We start from the raw sequence: 15,867 nt of genomic DNA, 5'->3' as shown, positions 1-15,867 counted from the left end.
TAGATCAAACAACAATAACTTTGGCTTAGACACATTGCCCCTCCCCAAAGCAGACGAAGTATCCCATCCAGATACATAATGCCTTCATAAGTCTACCGCTCTACCCTTGACTGCAAGAACTGCAGAAAACTGTGGGCACAGCTGAGGACATGACAGAACCGGAACTCCCTCCCTGGACTGTGACTGCACTTCCCATTGCATCACTAAAGCAGGCAGCATCAAAGATCCTCATAACCCTCGATATTCTCTCTTCTCAGCCGGGTCGAAGATTTAAAATAACATTGAAAACACATGGATGGCACCAGGCTGCAGGAAACCTTTCAGGCTGCTGTTGTAAGCATATTGAGTGTTCCCAGCGTGATAAGTTGGACTTTTCCTCTCACAGTCTATCTCAGTGTACACTGTACACTTTTGAGAAGCCCAGATAACTGGAAAAGGCTTATTTCTCGCATTTAATGGGCTTATAAAACCGGAAACACTGGCTGAGCTTCGGCAATTCGGAATAGGTGTATGGATTCAACAAAAATAAACACAACAATGGCAACACGGAACGAGAGGCCGTGAGAGATCTGGATCTCACTGCCTTGTCTGAACGGGCGAAAGATGGATGTACTCAGACAGATGGAGCAGTGTCCCGAAGGTGCTGTTGCCCACTTTAACCTTCTCTGTCTGCAAAAACACAACAGGTGGAAGTGCCGCTTCCGTTGCCCTGGAATGATGTAAAACAGTTGAAGACACCGGTTATCGAGTCAGATGAATTTTGGATCTGATACGGGGCCGGGTGATGGAGATAAATTTCCCGTGATAAACCTCAACGGATGGGTGCAGTCTCGGTATCACCGGCCTATCACGCTCCTTGGACCAGGGCAAGAGGGGCTGAGCGGCGCCTCATCTCAGTCGGTAGGTTGTGAAGGTCCCACAACACAGACGGACTCCGGCAGGTTCTGTCCAGCGAGGGCAGAGAGGCCACCAGATCGGGGAAGTTCACTGGATTCACTACCCAACATCGGACGTCTACGCTCGGGACCAGCCTCAATATTCACCGATGAGAACTTGTTGTCTTCACGCCCGGACAGTGAACCCTGCCCCTGATTCCCGACTCTAGGGGTGATGGTCCTCTCCCAATCCGGATCCTGCAGATGATCCGCCGCCGCCACCGACCCGCTTCAACACAGAACTGAAGGGAAGTCAGGACTGTAATTTATGTCATCAGAGCTGGGGGCAGAACCTCGGAAACAAGGCAGATCTGCGGTAAAAAGGGAGCAGGGAAAGGGCTCACGTGACCTGCACATACATGTACGTCCATGAAATTTTGCAAGATTTTGCAATTTTCTCCGTCGGCTGAGAATCTAACAACAATACTTTCATAAACACGTGAATATATCACAGAACATGTCGCTACGTTTAGATATACAAACATGACAGATTGTACAGCAGTGGACTGATCACACATTCTTCAGGTGTGTCTGTGTTAACTCTCAGCGAGCAATAAGTAGTTTTTATTGACTGTGAACTCCCGCTGAGGGAACTGCGGATCCAGTTGCAGAGAGAGGAGCAGAGCCCGTCTGAAGCTTGTTGATTCGTACTGAACGGACGATGGTGTTGAAGGCCGTGTTCCATCGGTAACAGCAACCTGTTTGTGTGGGGTTGTTACATTGCTCCCAGGCAGAGTGGAGAGCCGATGGGAGTATATCACTGAGACTGGAATACCCGGCCAGCAATGCTTAAATCCGACCAGTGTCTCTTTTTAGAATCACCGCGACATCTGTGATTTTCAAATTCCTGCAACCCTTCGTTATTTCCAACAACTCTATTTATTTCTGTCTCCCCAACTCAGGTAAATTGCCAGCACGTTCTACTCTGTTCGTGTTAATTCTATCCTCCTCAAATCTGTCTGCCCTTAACCTCTTCATGATCCCACGGAACAAACCCGCAGAAAGCAGGAGAGCGAACCGCATGCTGTCAGGGAGGAGATGTGGCAGTTTGCACAGAAAATGCACAGACACCTTTGTGACACCAGCGATCCACGGAGCATTCTGGTGCACACACCTGAATGAATCACAAGTGGACCCTACACTTCAATAACTGCAATGCCTCCATTTCTGATAGGCCAAATACGTTAAATGCACGATGTGACCAATTGAATGATGTGCCATTGAAGAAAAGCCTCCTCTCTTCCAGAAGAAGAGACAACTAGAGCCGAGGTGAGGAGAACACGACCCAGGAAAACCCCACGCAAATCCGCACCGCAAAGCCAGACAATTTACCCAGGCAAGTGCCAAGGGACCATTTGGCCCAGGTATGAGAAGTCTTAAAGGACATCTTTTTTTATCTCTCTGTAAGAGTCCACTGTCTCTTCAAGTTTCAAGGCTGATCCTTGTTCCCAAGAGAACAACGATAACTGGGCTAAATGATAATGCCCAGTGGCACTGACTTCAGCAGTCATACTGTGCTTTGAGCGGACGGTAATGGGTCGTTTCAATTATCACCTTCCGGTTACTTTGAGTCAGTTTTAGTTTGCTTACCACTCAAACGGTTCCATTGATGACGTCATGGCCTTGCCCTTCTCCCCAGACTTCTCCCACCGAGATGACGATGCCTCGTATGCCAAGATGCTGTTCACAAACCTGAATTCGGCATTAACACGATTATCCCTCAGAGGCTGGTGGGTAAACTGCCTTTGTTGTGACTCAACACTCCTCTCTGAAACCGGATCTTAAACCCACTCAGGACGTGTTGGTGGAAACAGCACAAGCTCCATTAGGCTGAGCAGTGAGCACCCTCACCCACACCCCAGGTTGTGTGCTCAGTTATCCAAACTGCTGTCTGACATCTGCACTCCCGGATTCAGCTCAAACAACATCATCAGGTTCGCTGATGATTTTACAGTGGTTGGTATCATCAGCAACACTGGTGAGTCAGCAAACGGAGAGGAGGGAGAGAGGGTTGTTAAATGGTGCAAGAACAACACCAAGAATGTCAACGTGAATAAGACAATGAGAAACGATGATGGACCAAGAAGGCACAGGTCGGCCACTCTCCATTGTTCATCAATGGATCTGCTCTGGAGAGGGTCAGGAGCACAATGTTCTTTGGTGTGTACATAGCAAACGATCTAACCTGGACTCACAACACCTCCGCACTAGTTAAGAAGGCACAGCAGTGGCTACTGGAGCTAATGGAGAGTGTCATGTCTGCCTTCATCTTTGCATGGTACGGAAGCTGCAAGGCATCGAACCACAAGACAATACAGGGGACAGTAAAAACTGCTGAGATAATCATCGGAGTCTCACTCAGCTCTGTTTGTGACATTTCCCGGAGCGTTGCAGATGAAGGGGTCAAAGCATTGTTGAGAGTCCCTACCACCCATCCCCCGATCTCTTTGACACACTCCTGTCAGGATAAAGGTACATATATATCAGGACTAGGAATGCCTGCCTGCGGAACCACTTCTTCCCTCGAGTTGCGAGATTAATTAAAGTCCTGCCACTGCCGATGTCTTGTCACTTGGACAGTGAGCTGTTAACTTAATGTATACTGTTTCCCAGTGCTGTGCGTTACAACATGCACTTTGTACTTCATTAACCAGTACAATATTTTGGTTTATCTGTTGTGTCTGATATATGTTGTGTTCTTGCACAAGGATCCTGAGGAAGGTTGCTTCGTTTGTGCCGAGAACTTTGGCCAGCTGGGTCAGGTAAACACTTTTGTGAGACTAGAGCATCTTGTGTCTTTCTTGCTTCATGTCTGGATCAGCCTGATGTTGCCCTCTAGCGGACTGTGTTGTACTGTCCTCTGGCTTGCAGCTGTGTAGCATCAGGCCACATGACTTAAACGTTTTCCCCTCTAGCTTGCTCAGAGCAAAATCAAATATGGAAATGTTGAACAAACCATACCTGTTCGAATCAACCATAAAGATGGTAAGCCGCATCGTTGCTCTCCAGAGGGACGTCTCCCCGTGTCATGTAAAGAGTCTCCTAACGAATACCTGGGTCCGAGTCTTGTGTGGAAAAGAAAATTCCCTGACAGCCTGGCAGCGAGGATGGTATCCCTGTGTACGGGATTCAACTCAGCCCTTCGGACAGGAATCTCATCCCAACCTGTGAGACTTCCCTGAAAGACGGGAATCAAGACCAGTACCAGGACCAGGGTGAAGCGTGAGAAAGGTCAACCCTGAGTGACTGGTGACCAGTTCCTGAGTTCTGGTAAGAACAGGAAGGAAACTGGGAAAGGGCGACCAGACCTAATGGACAAAGTACAATTTGTTAAATTTAATGGGACCCAGGTATTCGTAATGGTAATCAGCTGATTGCGGAGCGTGGTTAGTATAAGAATGTATAATACTATTAATGTGAATAAATAAAAAATAGAAATACATGTTAAAATGGGAAAATAGGCCAACTCGATCTGAAAAGTGCAAAGGGCGCCCCGAAGAGCGACGCCCAGCCGATCCAAATATGAAGGCCTCAATGAATAAGGACAAGGAGAGGAAAATCGCACAATACAAGAGCACAAAGCAATTGTTACGCGACCCCCAAGCTCCCCCAGGTTCGCCCGTCGATAAGTTTTGCTTGGGAACGGGACAACAGATACCTTGTTACCTTTTCCAGTGATTTACATATTTGGATCAAGCAGATTGGTCCCATGGAGGTAGATGAGAGGCAGGGTTTAAGGGTCGGCACAACATCCGGCCTGGACTGTACTGTGATGGACTATTCTATGTTCTCTGCAAATGTTGAATGAACTAAACCTGTTAGACTCAATGATAAACAGGTTGCGTGTACTGATTGTGCGGAGATGTTGCTCTCTGCAGGGACGGCTCTCCGGGTCACGTAAATGAAGAGTCTCCGAAAGAATACATGTATCTGAGTCTTGTATGAAAAGGAAATTCCCTAAGAAGGGATTAAAACAAAAATATCGAAATTACACAATAAAATCATAAAAAAAATTAAAAGACGATTAAAGCAGAAAATGTCAAGAGAAACTAGGAACTATCCAACACATTCCAGGATCTTGCAACAGTTGAGTTCAATCTGATTAGTTACACAGGCAGCATCCAATGGCAAGCATCATTCACCAAAATCTCGCTTTGAAATGCAAGCTCATAAAAGTCATTAGACAACACGATAAATACAATTTGGGTCAGTTTCAGAGTCGGAGCCCTACAACTATATTACCACCGATCCAGCATTAGAGATGGGGCAGTACATGATACCCGCCCGGATCTAATATTACAGGATTAACAAGAAAAAACAACTTACTTAATAGATATCGCCATTCCAAACACACATAACATACAGAGATCAAAGTGTGAAAAACAACAGAAATATACTGACATGGAAAATGAAATTGAAAGAGTATGTTTCAAGAATAGGCTATACATTGTCCAAACAGTAATATCTACAACTGGTTTCATTCCAAAGTCACTACAAAATATCGTTAAACAATTAGGCCCTCCCAGCAATATTTATGTCATCTCCAGAAAGCCACAATACTGAACAGTACTAGAATAGTCGTAACATAGCAATTGAAAATCAAGTGTGTTCGTCTATGTTCATACTTCAAGTTTTATCAGCTTTCGCTGAGAAAAAAATAAAAATAATAATAAGCACGTGATTGTACTGGATGGAAAATTTTATTTTCAGGAGGCCTTTGACAAGGTGCCGCACGTGAGGCTGCTAAACAAGATCAGAGCCCATGGAATTATGGGAAAGTTACATACATGGATAGAGCATTTGTTGATTGGCTGGAAACAGAGAGTGGGAATAAAGGGATCCCATTCTGGTTGGCTGCCGGTTACCAGTGGTGTTCCACAGGGGTCCGCGTTGGGGCCGCTTCTTTTTACGTTGTATATCAACGATTTGGATTATGGAATAGATGACACCAACAGAATTAACAAACATTCGTAAGGCCAGTGATGTTGTGGCGGTGGAACTGGACTCTCTGACGGTGGTGTCTGAAAACAGGATGCTGTTCAAGTTGCATGCCATCTTGGACAATGTCTCCCATCCACTCCATAATGTACTGGTTAGGCACAGGAGTACATTCAGCCAGAGACTCATTCCACCGAGATGCAACACTGAGCATCATAGGAAGTCATTCCTGCCTGTGGCAATCAAACTTTACAACTCCTCCCTCGGAGTGTCAGACACCCCGAGCGAATAGGCTGGTGCTGGACTTATTTCCACTTGGCATGACTTACTTATTATTATTTAATTATTTCTGAGTTTTATTTTGCTGTATTTCTACTCTATTCTTGGTTGTGCAACTGTAACGAAATCCAGTTTCCCTCGGGATCAATAAAGTATGTCTGTCTGTCTGTCTGTTTCGGGCTAAGTTTGTTGATGATGCAAAGATAGGTGGACGGGTCGGTAGTGCTGAGGATACAGAGGGTAGGCAGAGAGACGTGGATAGATTGGGGGAATGGGCAATGAAGTGGCAAATGAATTACAATGTCGGAAAGTGCACGGTCATGCACTTTGGTTGAAGAAATAAATGGGCAGACTATTATTTAAATGGTGAGAAAATTCGAATTTCTGAGATGCAACGGGACTTGGGAGACCTCGTGCAGGATACCCTTAAGGTTAACCTCCAGGTTGAGTCGGTGGTGAAGAAGGCGAATGCAATGTTGGCATTCATTTCTAGAGGAATAGAGTATAGGAGCAGGGATGTAATGTTGAGGCTCTATAAGGCACTGGTAAGACCTCACTTGGAATATTGTGTGCCGTTTTGGGTTCCTTATTTAAGAAAGGATGTGCTGACATTGGAGAGGGTTCAGAGAAGATTCACTGGAATGATCCCGGGAATGAAAGGGTTAACATATGAGGAACGTTTGACCGCTCTCGGACTGTACTCCTTGGAGTTTAGAAGAACGAGAGCGGACCTCATAGAAACAGTTCGAATATTGAAAGGCATGGACAGAGGGGATGTGGCAAAGTTGTTTCCCATGGTGGGGGAGTCCAGTACGAGCGGACATGACTTGAGGATTGCAGGTCGCCCATTCAGAGCGGACAAGCGAAAAATTGTTTTTCGCCAGAGGGTGTTTTTTCTATGGAATTTGTTCCCACGGGCGGCAGTGGAGGCCAGGTCATTGGGTGTATTTAAGACAGAGATTGATAGGTATCTGAGTAGTCAGGGCATCAAAGGTTATGGTGAGAAGGCGGGGGATTGGACTAAAGGGGAGATTGGATCAGCTCATGATGAAATGGTGGAGCAGACTCGATGGGCCGAATGCTCCTTTGTCTCATGGTCAACATGCAGTTTGCTCGGATGGAAATTCATTAGAAATCAGGAGGTGAGGTGACATTGCGTCCTTGAAGCAGAGCCGACGCCGGGGTTTTCCACAGATATTTGCACAATTATGAGCTGAATGGATGAGTTCTCCGCTCCCCATAACAGGTTCATCTGATGTAAAGGCCAACTGAGAGTTTACTGTAAGTTCGTGCAGTCTGTTAACTTTCTTTTTTCATTTTATTCTTATGCTAGAAACTAAAATAACGAATGACTTTACATTGCTGCCGATTTGTTCTTGAATGTCCTTGGATCCTGACTGGCTCTGTCATTATCGAAAGGGCTGTGGCGGTGACGAGAGCTGGAATTTGGTGTAAAATAAAAGATAGGATGAGATTAACAATTCACAGAAGGTGAAGGTCGTGGGCTGTGCGTGCTGAATGGTCTGGTCCCGTGGTGTGTCTCTCTCTGGCCCTAAGCAAGTTTTATCCTTCGTGCTGCCACGTTCTCCGGTGACCGCCAGTTCTGTAACAACACTGCGAACGCCTACGAGAAGCGTTCAGTTACTTCGGTTAATCTTTAGTTGAATAATTGACGTCAGCGGATATTTCGCTGCGCTGATGAACTGCTCTCTGAACTTGGACTGAGTTACCCCATAAATAAACGTGTTTGTGCAGCAAGTTAATATCATCAGCATGGAGCCAGAGTGCTGACCACCGACCACAGGATGATGAAGCTCCCCGAGATGGTGAGAAGTAAGATCACAACCTTCCTCCTGCTCGCCATCTCCGGGTCACTGCGGCTCTCCGCCTTGCCCTAAGTCCTCAGCCCCTTACGGACGCGACTGGTCACTAAAATATGTCTGACTGTCATGCGTTGAACAGTAGTATTAACTCGAACGGGAGTAATGGTGTTAAAACACCCAAAGCCATTCGTATCCTACCCATCTGGGATAGTAACCGGGCTTTGGAATACAGTCCCAGAGCATATTGTCAATCAATTTCACAGGATGATACATAAAGAAGTAGGGTACATTATAAAAACAGAGCAGAACGTCAGAACCACAGCCGCAGTTTTCCCGGTGCAATATTTTACTTTCCGCTTCTGGCAACAGATGGCGACAAGCCGATCAAAGGTGAAAGTGACAGTGAACCAGACAGAACAGTCCGTGGCGGCCTCTCCCAGGACAGCTATCACACTGCATACAGGGTGACGTCCAGGAACGTCCCAGGGAAGTAATAATAACTAACCCGCCACAATATAACATTAAAGACAATGGTCAGTAGATCCGTCATTGGCATGGCCACCAGGTAGCGCGTGGTGCAGGTGGACAGGACGCACTTGACCCGGGACAGAATTGCAATCAGCACTAAATTCACTGGGAGAACAGCAAAAAGAATATTAATTCTTGTCTCGCCGCTCCCTCTGTCTCAGGAAAGAAGAAAAGCTGGTAATTGACAACAATCAAACTTTGCTGATAACTTATTTCTGAAGCTTTAAAATGTGTAGACCGGGAGTTGAAGATGCCTCGCACAAATACATGGCGGTTGAAAGGGTACGGTAATCGGTACTGGAAGAGGGTCATGGTTTGGTAAGGAGGCATTGACAACTGATTGCTGAGGGCGCTTTGGGGAAATCAATACCAATTTGCGGTTACTGCGCACGATGTAAAGTATCCGATCAGAGAATTTCAGCTTTGTTCTTGTAAAGATTTTGCCGGACACGCTGAATTTCCAGCTATTTTTCACGTGAGTGTTTAAACCATCCAATTTCCAAAAGAAAGTCAATATAGGTACTTAAAGACATCTGTCTCTTTTCGAGTTGCATTTTTCCCAAATTGCTGCAGGATTATTCTAAATCCTTCGACGCTTATTGTTCTCGAGCGGGGTACCGCATGAACCTTACCCCGTCTGACTTCCAACGGACACCGCTGGGTTGAAACTCCCGTTTCTCTTCACATGGAAACAAAACCTGGAGCATGCAAGTGCACACAGAACCTTATTCGAATTTTGAACACAGAAACTGATGTTTCGCAGTATAACTCAGAAGTGATAGAACCATTGAACATTACTGCGCAGAAACAGACCATTCCGCCCTTCTTGGCTGTGCCGAATTAACTTTCTGCCTGGTCCCACTGACCTGCACCTGGACGATATCCCTCCATACCCCTCATCCACGTACCTGTCCAAATTTTTCTTAAATGTTATAAGTGAGCCCAAATCTACCACTTCATCTGGCAGCTCATTCCACACTCCCACCACTCTCTGTGTGAAGAAGCTCTCCCCCCAATATTCCCTTTAAACTTTATCCTTAACCCATGTCCTCTGTTTTTTTTCTCTCCCCTAGCATGAGTGGAAAAAGCCTGCTTGCATTCACTCTATCTATACCTATCATAATTTTATATAACTCTATCAAATTACCCCTCATCCTCCTACGCTCCAGGGAATAAAGTCCTAACCTACTCAACCTTTCTCTGTAACTCAGTTTCTCAAGTCCCGGCAACATCCTTGTAAACCTTCTCTGCAATCTTTCCATCTTATCAATATCCTTCCTGTAATTCGGTGACCAAACCTGCACACAATACTCAAATTCGGCCTCACCGATGTCTTATACAACCTCACCATAACATTCCAACTCTTTTGCTCAATACTTTGATTTATAAAGGCGAATGAACCAAAAGCTCTCTTTGCTACTCTATCAACCTGTGACGACACTTTTGGGAATTATGTATCTGTATTCCTAGATCCCTCTGTTCTACTGCACTCCTCAGTGTCCTACCATTTATCTTGTATGTTCTACCTTGGTTTGTCCTTCCAGAGTGCAATACCTCAACACTTGTCCGCATTAAACTCCATCTGCCATTTTTCAGCCCATTTTTCCAGCTGGTCCGGATCTCTCGGCAAGCTTTGAAAAACGTTCCTCACTGTCCACTCCAACTCCAGTCTTTGTATCATCAGCAAATTTGCTGATCCAATTTACCACATTATCATCCAGATCATTGATATAGATGACAAATAACAATGGACCCAGCACTGATCCCTGTGGCACATCACTAGTCACAGGCGCCTACACTCAGAGAAGGCATCCTCCACTACCACTCTCTGACTTCTCCCATTGAGCCAATGTCTAATCCAATTAACTACCTCACCATGTATATCTAGCGACGGAATCTTCCTAACTATCCTCCCATGCGGGACATTGTCAAAGCCCTTACTGAAGTCTATGTAGACAATATTCACTGCTTTCACTTCATGCAATTTCCTGGGAGGGTGATCTGCCAGATGTCGTGGTACACATCGGTACCAATGACATCGGTAGAATGAGTCAGGAGGTCCTGAAGAGTGAGGACAGAGAGCTTGGTAGGAAGTTGAAAAACAGGACCTCGAGGGTGGTAATCTCCGGATTGCTGCCTGTGCAAAGTGCCAGTGAGGGTAAGAGTGCGATGCTCTGGCAGATGAACATGTGGCTGAGAAACTGGTGTAGGGGGCAGGGTTTCAGATTTCTAGATCATTGGGACCTCTTCTGGGGTAGGTGGGACCTGTACAACAGAGACAGGTTACACCTGAACTACAAGTGGACCAATATACTTGCAGGGAGGTTTGCTAGTGTTATTGGTGAGGGTTTAAACTAGATTTGCAGGGGGGATGGGAACCAGGGTGCCAGAGTAGATAGTGGAAAGGGGATAAAAATAAATGATGTTAGTAGTTCATGCAAAGTCATATATAGTAAGGTTGTGTGTGGTGGTAACAATCCACTGAAGTGTGTATATTTCAATGCAAGGAGTATTGTGGGAAAGGCAGATGAGCTGAGGGCCTGGATTGACACGTGGAATGATGACATCATAGCTATTACTGAAACTTGGCTACAGGAGGGGCAGGACTGGCAGCTCAATGTTCCAGTGTTCCGATGTTTCAGACGTGATAGAGGCAGAGGAATGAAGGGTGGGGGAGGGTGGCTTTGCTAGTCAGGGAAAATATTACAGCAGTGCTTCGGAAGGAAAGATTAGAGGGCTTGTCTACTGAGACCATATGGGTGGAGCTGAGAAACAAGAAAGGTATGACCACATTAATAGGATTGTACTATAGACCACCCAATAGTCAGTGAGAATTGGAGGAGAAAATCTGCAGAGAGATAACAGGCAACTGCAGGAGACAGAAAGTTGTGATTGTAGGGGATTTTAATTTTTCACATATTGATTGGGACTCCCATACTGTTAAATGTCTAGATCGGTTAGAACTTGTGAAATGTGATCAGGAAAGTTTTCTAAATCAATATATAGATGCACCAACTAGGGAGGATGCAATATTAGATCTCCTGTTAGGAAATGAGTTAGGGTAGGTGATGGAAGTGTGTGTAGGGGAACACTGGTTCCAGTGATCATAATGTCTTTAGTTTCAACTTGATCATGGATAAAGATAGATCTGGTCCTCGGGTTGAAGTTCTAAACTGGAAAAAGGCCAAATTTGAAGAAATGAGAAAGGATCTAAAAAGCGTGGATTGGGCGGGTTGTTCTCTGGCAGGGATGTGATTGCTAAGTGGGAGGCTTTCAAAGGAGAGATTTTGAGAGTGCAGAGTTTGTATGTTCCTGTCAGGGTTAAAGGCAAAACGAATAAGAATAAGGAACTTGGTTCTCGAGGGATATTGGAACTCTGATGAAGAAGAGAGAGATGTATAACATGTATAGGCAACAGGGAGCAAGTAAGGTGCTTTAGGATTAGAAAAAGTGCAAAAAATACTTAAGAAAAAAAAAAGGAGGGCTAAAAGAAGACATGAGGTTGCTTTGGCAGTCAGGGTGAAGGATAGTCCTAAGAGCTTCTACAGGTATGTTAAAAGCAAAAGGATTATAAGGGATAAAATTGGTTTTCTTGAAGATCAGAGTGGTTGGCTAATTATGGAACCAAAAAAATGGGAGAGATATTAAACGGTTTTTTTTTTTGCATTTGTATTTACTAAGGAAACTGGAATGGAGTCTATGGAAACAAGGCAAACAAGTAGGGAGGTCAAGAAATTTATACAGATTAAAGGGGAGGAGCTGCTTGCTGTCTTCAGGCAAATCAGAGTAGATAAATCCCCAGGACCTGACAGGGTATTCCCTCGGACATTGAGGGAGACCAGTGTTGAAATTGCAGGGGCCCTGGCAGAAATATTTAAAATGTCGATATCCACGGGTCAGGTGCCAGAGGAATGGAGGATAGGTCATGTTGTTCCGTTGTTTAAAAACAGGCTCAAAAAGTAAGCCAGGAAATTATAGGCCGGTAAGTTTGACATCGGTAGTAGGTAAATTATTGGAAGGAATACTGAGAGACAGGATCTACAAGTATGTGGATAGACAGGGACTTATTAGAAAAAGTCAGCATGGCTTTGTGCGTGGGAGGTCATGTTTAGCCAATCTATTAAGAATTTTGCGAGAAAGTTACCAGGAAAGTGGATGAAGGGAGGGTAGTGGATGTTGTATGCATGGACGTTAGTAAGGCCTTTGACAAGGTCCCGCATGGGAGGTTAGTTTAGGAAGATTCAGTCGCTAGATATACATGGACTAGTAGTAAATTGGATTAGACATTGGCTCAATGGGAGAAGTCATAAAGTAATAGTGGAGGATTGTTTCTCTGAGTGGAGGCCTGTGACTAGTGGTGCGCCACAGGGATCAGTGCTGGGCCCATTGTTATTTGTCATCTATATCAATGATCTGGATGATAATATGGTAAATTGGATCAGCAAATTTGCTGATGATACAAATACTGGAGGTATAGTGGACAGTGAGGACGGTTTCCAAAACTTGCAGAGGGATTTGGACCAGTTGGAGGAATGGGCAGAAAAATGGCAGATGGTGTTTAATGCAGACAAGTGTGAGGTATTGCACTCTGGAAGGACAAACCAAGGTAGAACATACAAGGTAAATGGTAGGACACTGAAGAGTGCAGTAGAACAGTGGGATCTGGGAGTACAGATACATAATTTCCGAAAAGTGGCGTCACAAGTAGGTATGGTTTAAAGAAAGCTTTTGGTACATTGGCCTTTATAAATCAAAGTATTGAATATAAGAGTTGGAATGTAATGGTGAGGTTGTATAAAACGTTAGTGAGGCTGAATTTGAGTATTGTGTGCAGTTTTGGTCACCTAATTACAGGAAGGATATTGATAAGTTTGAAAGATTGCAGAGAAGGTTTACAAGGATGTTGCCGGGACTAGAGAAACTGAGTTACAGAGAAAGGTTGAATAGGTTAGGACTTTATTCCCTGGAATGTAGGAGAATGAGGGGTGAATTGATAGAGGTATATAAAAGTATGATGGGTATAGATAGAGTGAATGCAAGCAGGCTTTTTCCACTGAGGCCAGGGGAGAAAAAAAACCCCCAGAGGATATGGGTTATGGGTGACGGGGGAGAAGTTTAAAAGGAACATTGGGGGGGGGGGCATCTTCATGCAGAGTGTGATGGGAGTGTGGAATGAGCTGCCAGATGAAGTGGTGAATGCATGCTCACTTGACATTTAAGAAAAACTTGGACAAGTATATGGATGAGAGGGGTTTGGAGGGGTATGGCCCAGGTGCAGGTCAGTGGGACTAGGCCGAAAAATGGTTTGGCACTGCCAAAAGGCCTGTTTCTGTGCTGTAATGATCTATGGTTCTATGGTAACCTCCTCGAAAATCTCTAATGGATTGGTTAAACATGACCTATCATGCACAAAGCCGTGTTGACTTTTTCTATTAAGTCCCTGTCTATCCAAATACTTTTAGATCCTCTCTCTTAGTACTCCTTCCAACAATTTACCTACTGCTCACGTCAAACTTACTGGCCTATAATTTTCCGGATTAATTTTAGAGCCTTTTTTAAACAACGGAACAACATGAGCTATCCTCCAATCCTCCGGCACCTCACCTGCGGATACCGACATTTTAAATATATCTGCCAGGGCCCCGCCTCCTCTTCAGTCAGTAAATGGTTCCATGGCCTCACTACTTCTTTGCCTCATTTCCATTGACTCCATGCCAGTTTCCTTAGCAAATACAGACATAAAAAACCACACTTAAGATCTCCCCCATTTCTTTTGGTTCCATACATAGCCAACCACTCTGATCTTCAAGAGGATCAATTTTATCCCTTACTATCCTTTTGCTTTTAATGTACCTGTAGAAGCTCTTTTGATTATCCTACACCTTGTCTGCCCAAGCAACTTCATGTCATCTTTTAGCCCTCCTGATCTCTTTCTTGTTTGTGTTTTGCACTTTTTTTACTCCTAAAGCACCTTATTTGCTCCCTGTTGCCTGTACATGTTATACATCTCTCTCTTCTTTATCAGAGTTCCAATATCCCTCGAGAGCCAAGGTTCCTTATTCTTCGAGCAAACATGGGGAAATCTGCAGATGCTGGAAATTCAAACAACAACACACACAAAATGCTGCTGGAACACAGGAGGCCAGGCAGCATCTATAGGGAGAAGCGCTGTCGACGTTTCGGGCCGAGACCCGAGACTAGGTAGTCCTAACCCACTTCCGTCACCTGTCCTAACTTGTTTCCTAATAGATCTAATATTGCACTGTCTCTAGCTGGTCCGTCTATATATTGATTTGGAGAACTTTTCTAGACACATTTTACCAACTCTAACTCATCTAGACCTTTAACAGTATGGGGGCCCTAATCACTATGTGGAAAATTTAGATCCCCTACTATCACAACTTTATGTTTCCTGCAGTTGTCTGCTATCTAGATAAACAAGTGAAGTTTTAAAGACTAGTAGACAGGTATATGGAGGAATTTAAGGTGGGGAGTTATATGGGAAGCAGGGTTTGAGGATCGGCACTACATTGTGGGCCGAAGGGCCTGTAATGTGCTCTACTATTCTATAAAAAAATCTCTCTGCAGATTTGCTCCTCCAATTCTCTCTGACTATTGGGTGGTCTATAATACAACCCGCTTAATGTGGTCATACATTTCCTGTCTCTCAGCTCCACCCATATGGCCTCGGTAGAATCCCTCTAACCTGCCCTGCCGGAGCACTGCTATAAAATTTTCCCTGAATAGCAATGCCACCAGTCCCGCCCCCACCCCCCCCCCCCCACCCTTCATCCCTCTGCCTGTATCACATCTGAAACAATGGAACCCTGGAACATTGAGCTGCCAGTCCTGCCCCTCCTGTAGCCAAGTTTCTCAAATGGCTATGATGTCATAATTCAATCCACGCCCTCAGCTCGACAGCCTTCCTCACATAGCTCCTCGTATTGAAATAGACACACCTCAGAAGATTATTATCACCACACACAAACCTTCTATTTGTGACTTTGCACGAACATTTAACATCATTTATTTTCATCCTCGTTCTACAATCTGCTCTGTCACTCTGGTTCCCCTCCCCCTGCAAATCTAGTCTAACCCCCCCCCCCCCCCCCCCGAATAGCACTAACAAAACTCCCTGCAACGACATTGGTTCCCCTGTAGCTCAGGTGTAATCTGTCTCTCTAGTACAGGTCCCACCTGTCCCAGTGGAGGACCCAATGATCCTGGAATCGGAAACCCTGCCTCCTACACCAGTTCTTCAGCCACGTGTTCATTCGCCAGAGCATCCTATTCTTACCCTCACTGGCACGTGGCACAGGTAGCAAACCTGAGATTACCACCCTCGAGGTCCTGCTTTTTAACTT

The sequence above is a fragment of the Hypanus sabinus genome, chromosome 10, assembly GCF_030144855.1.
Source record: "Hypanus sabinus isolate sHypSab1 chromosome 10, sHypSab1.hap1, whole genome shotgun sequence".
Classification (NCBI taxonomy): Eukaryota; Metazoa; Chordata; class Chondrichthyes; order Myliobatiformes; family Dasyatidae; genus Hypanus; species Hypanus sabinus.
This window is presented reverse-complemented; position numbering follows the sequence as displayed.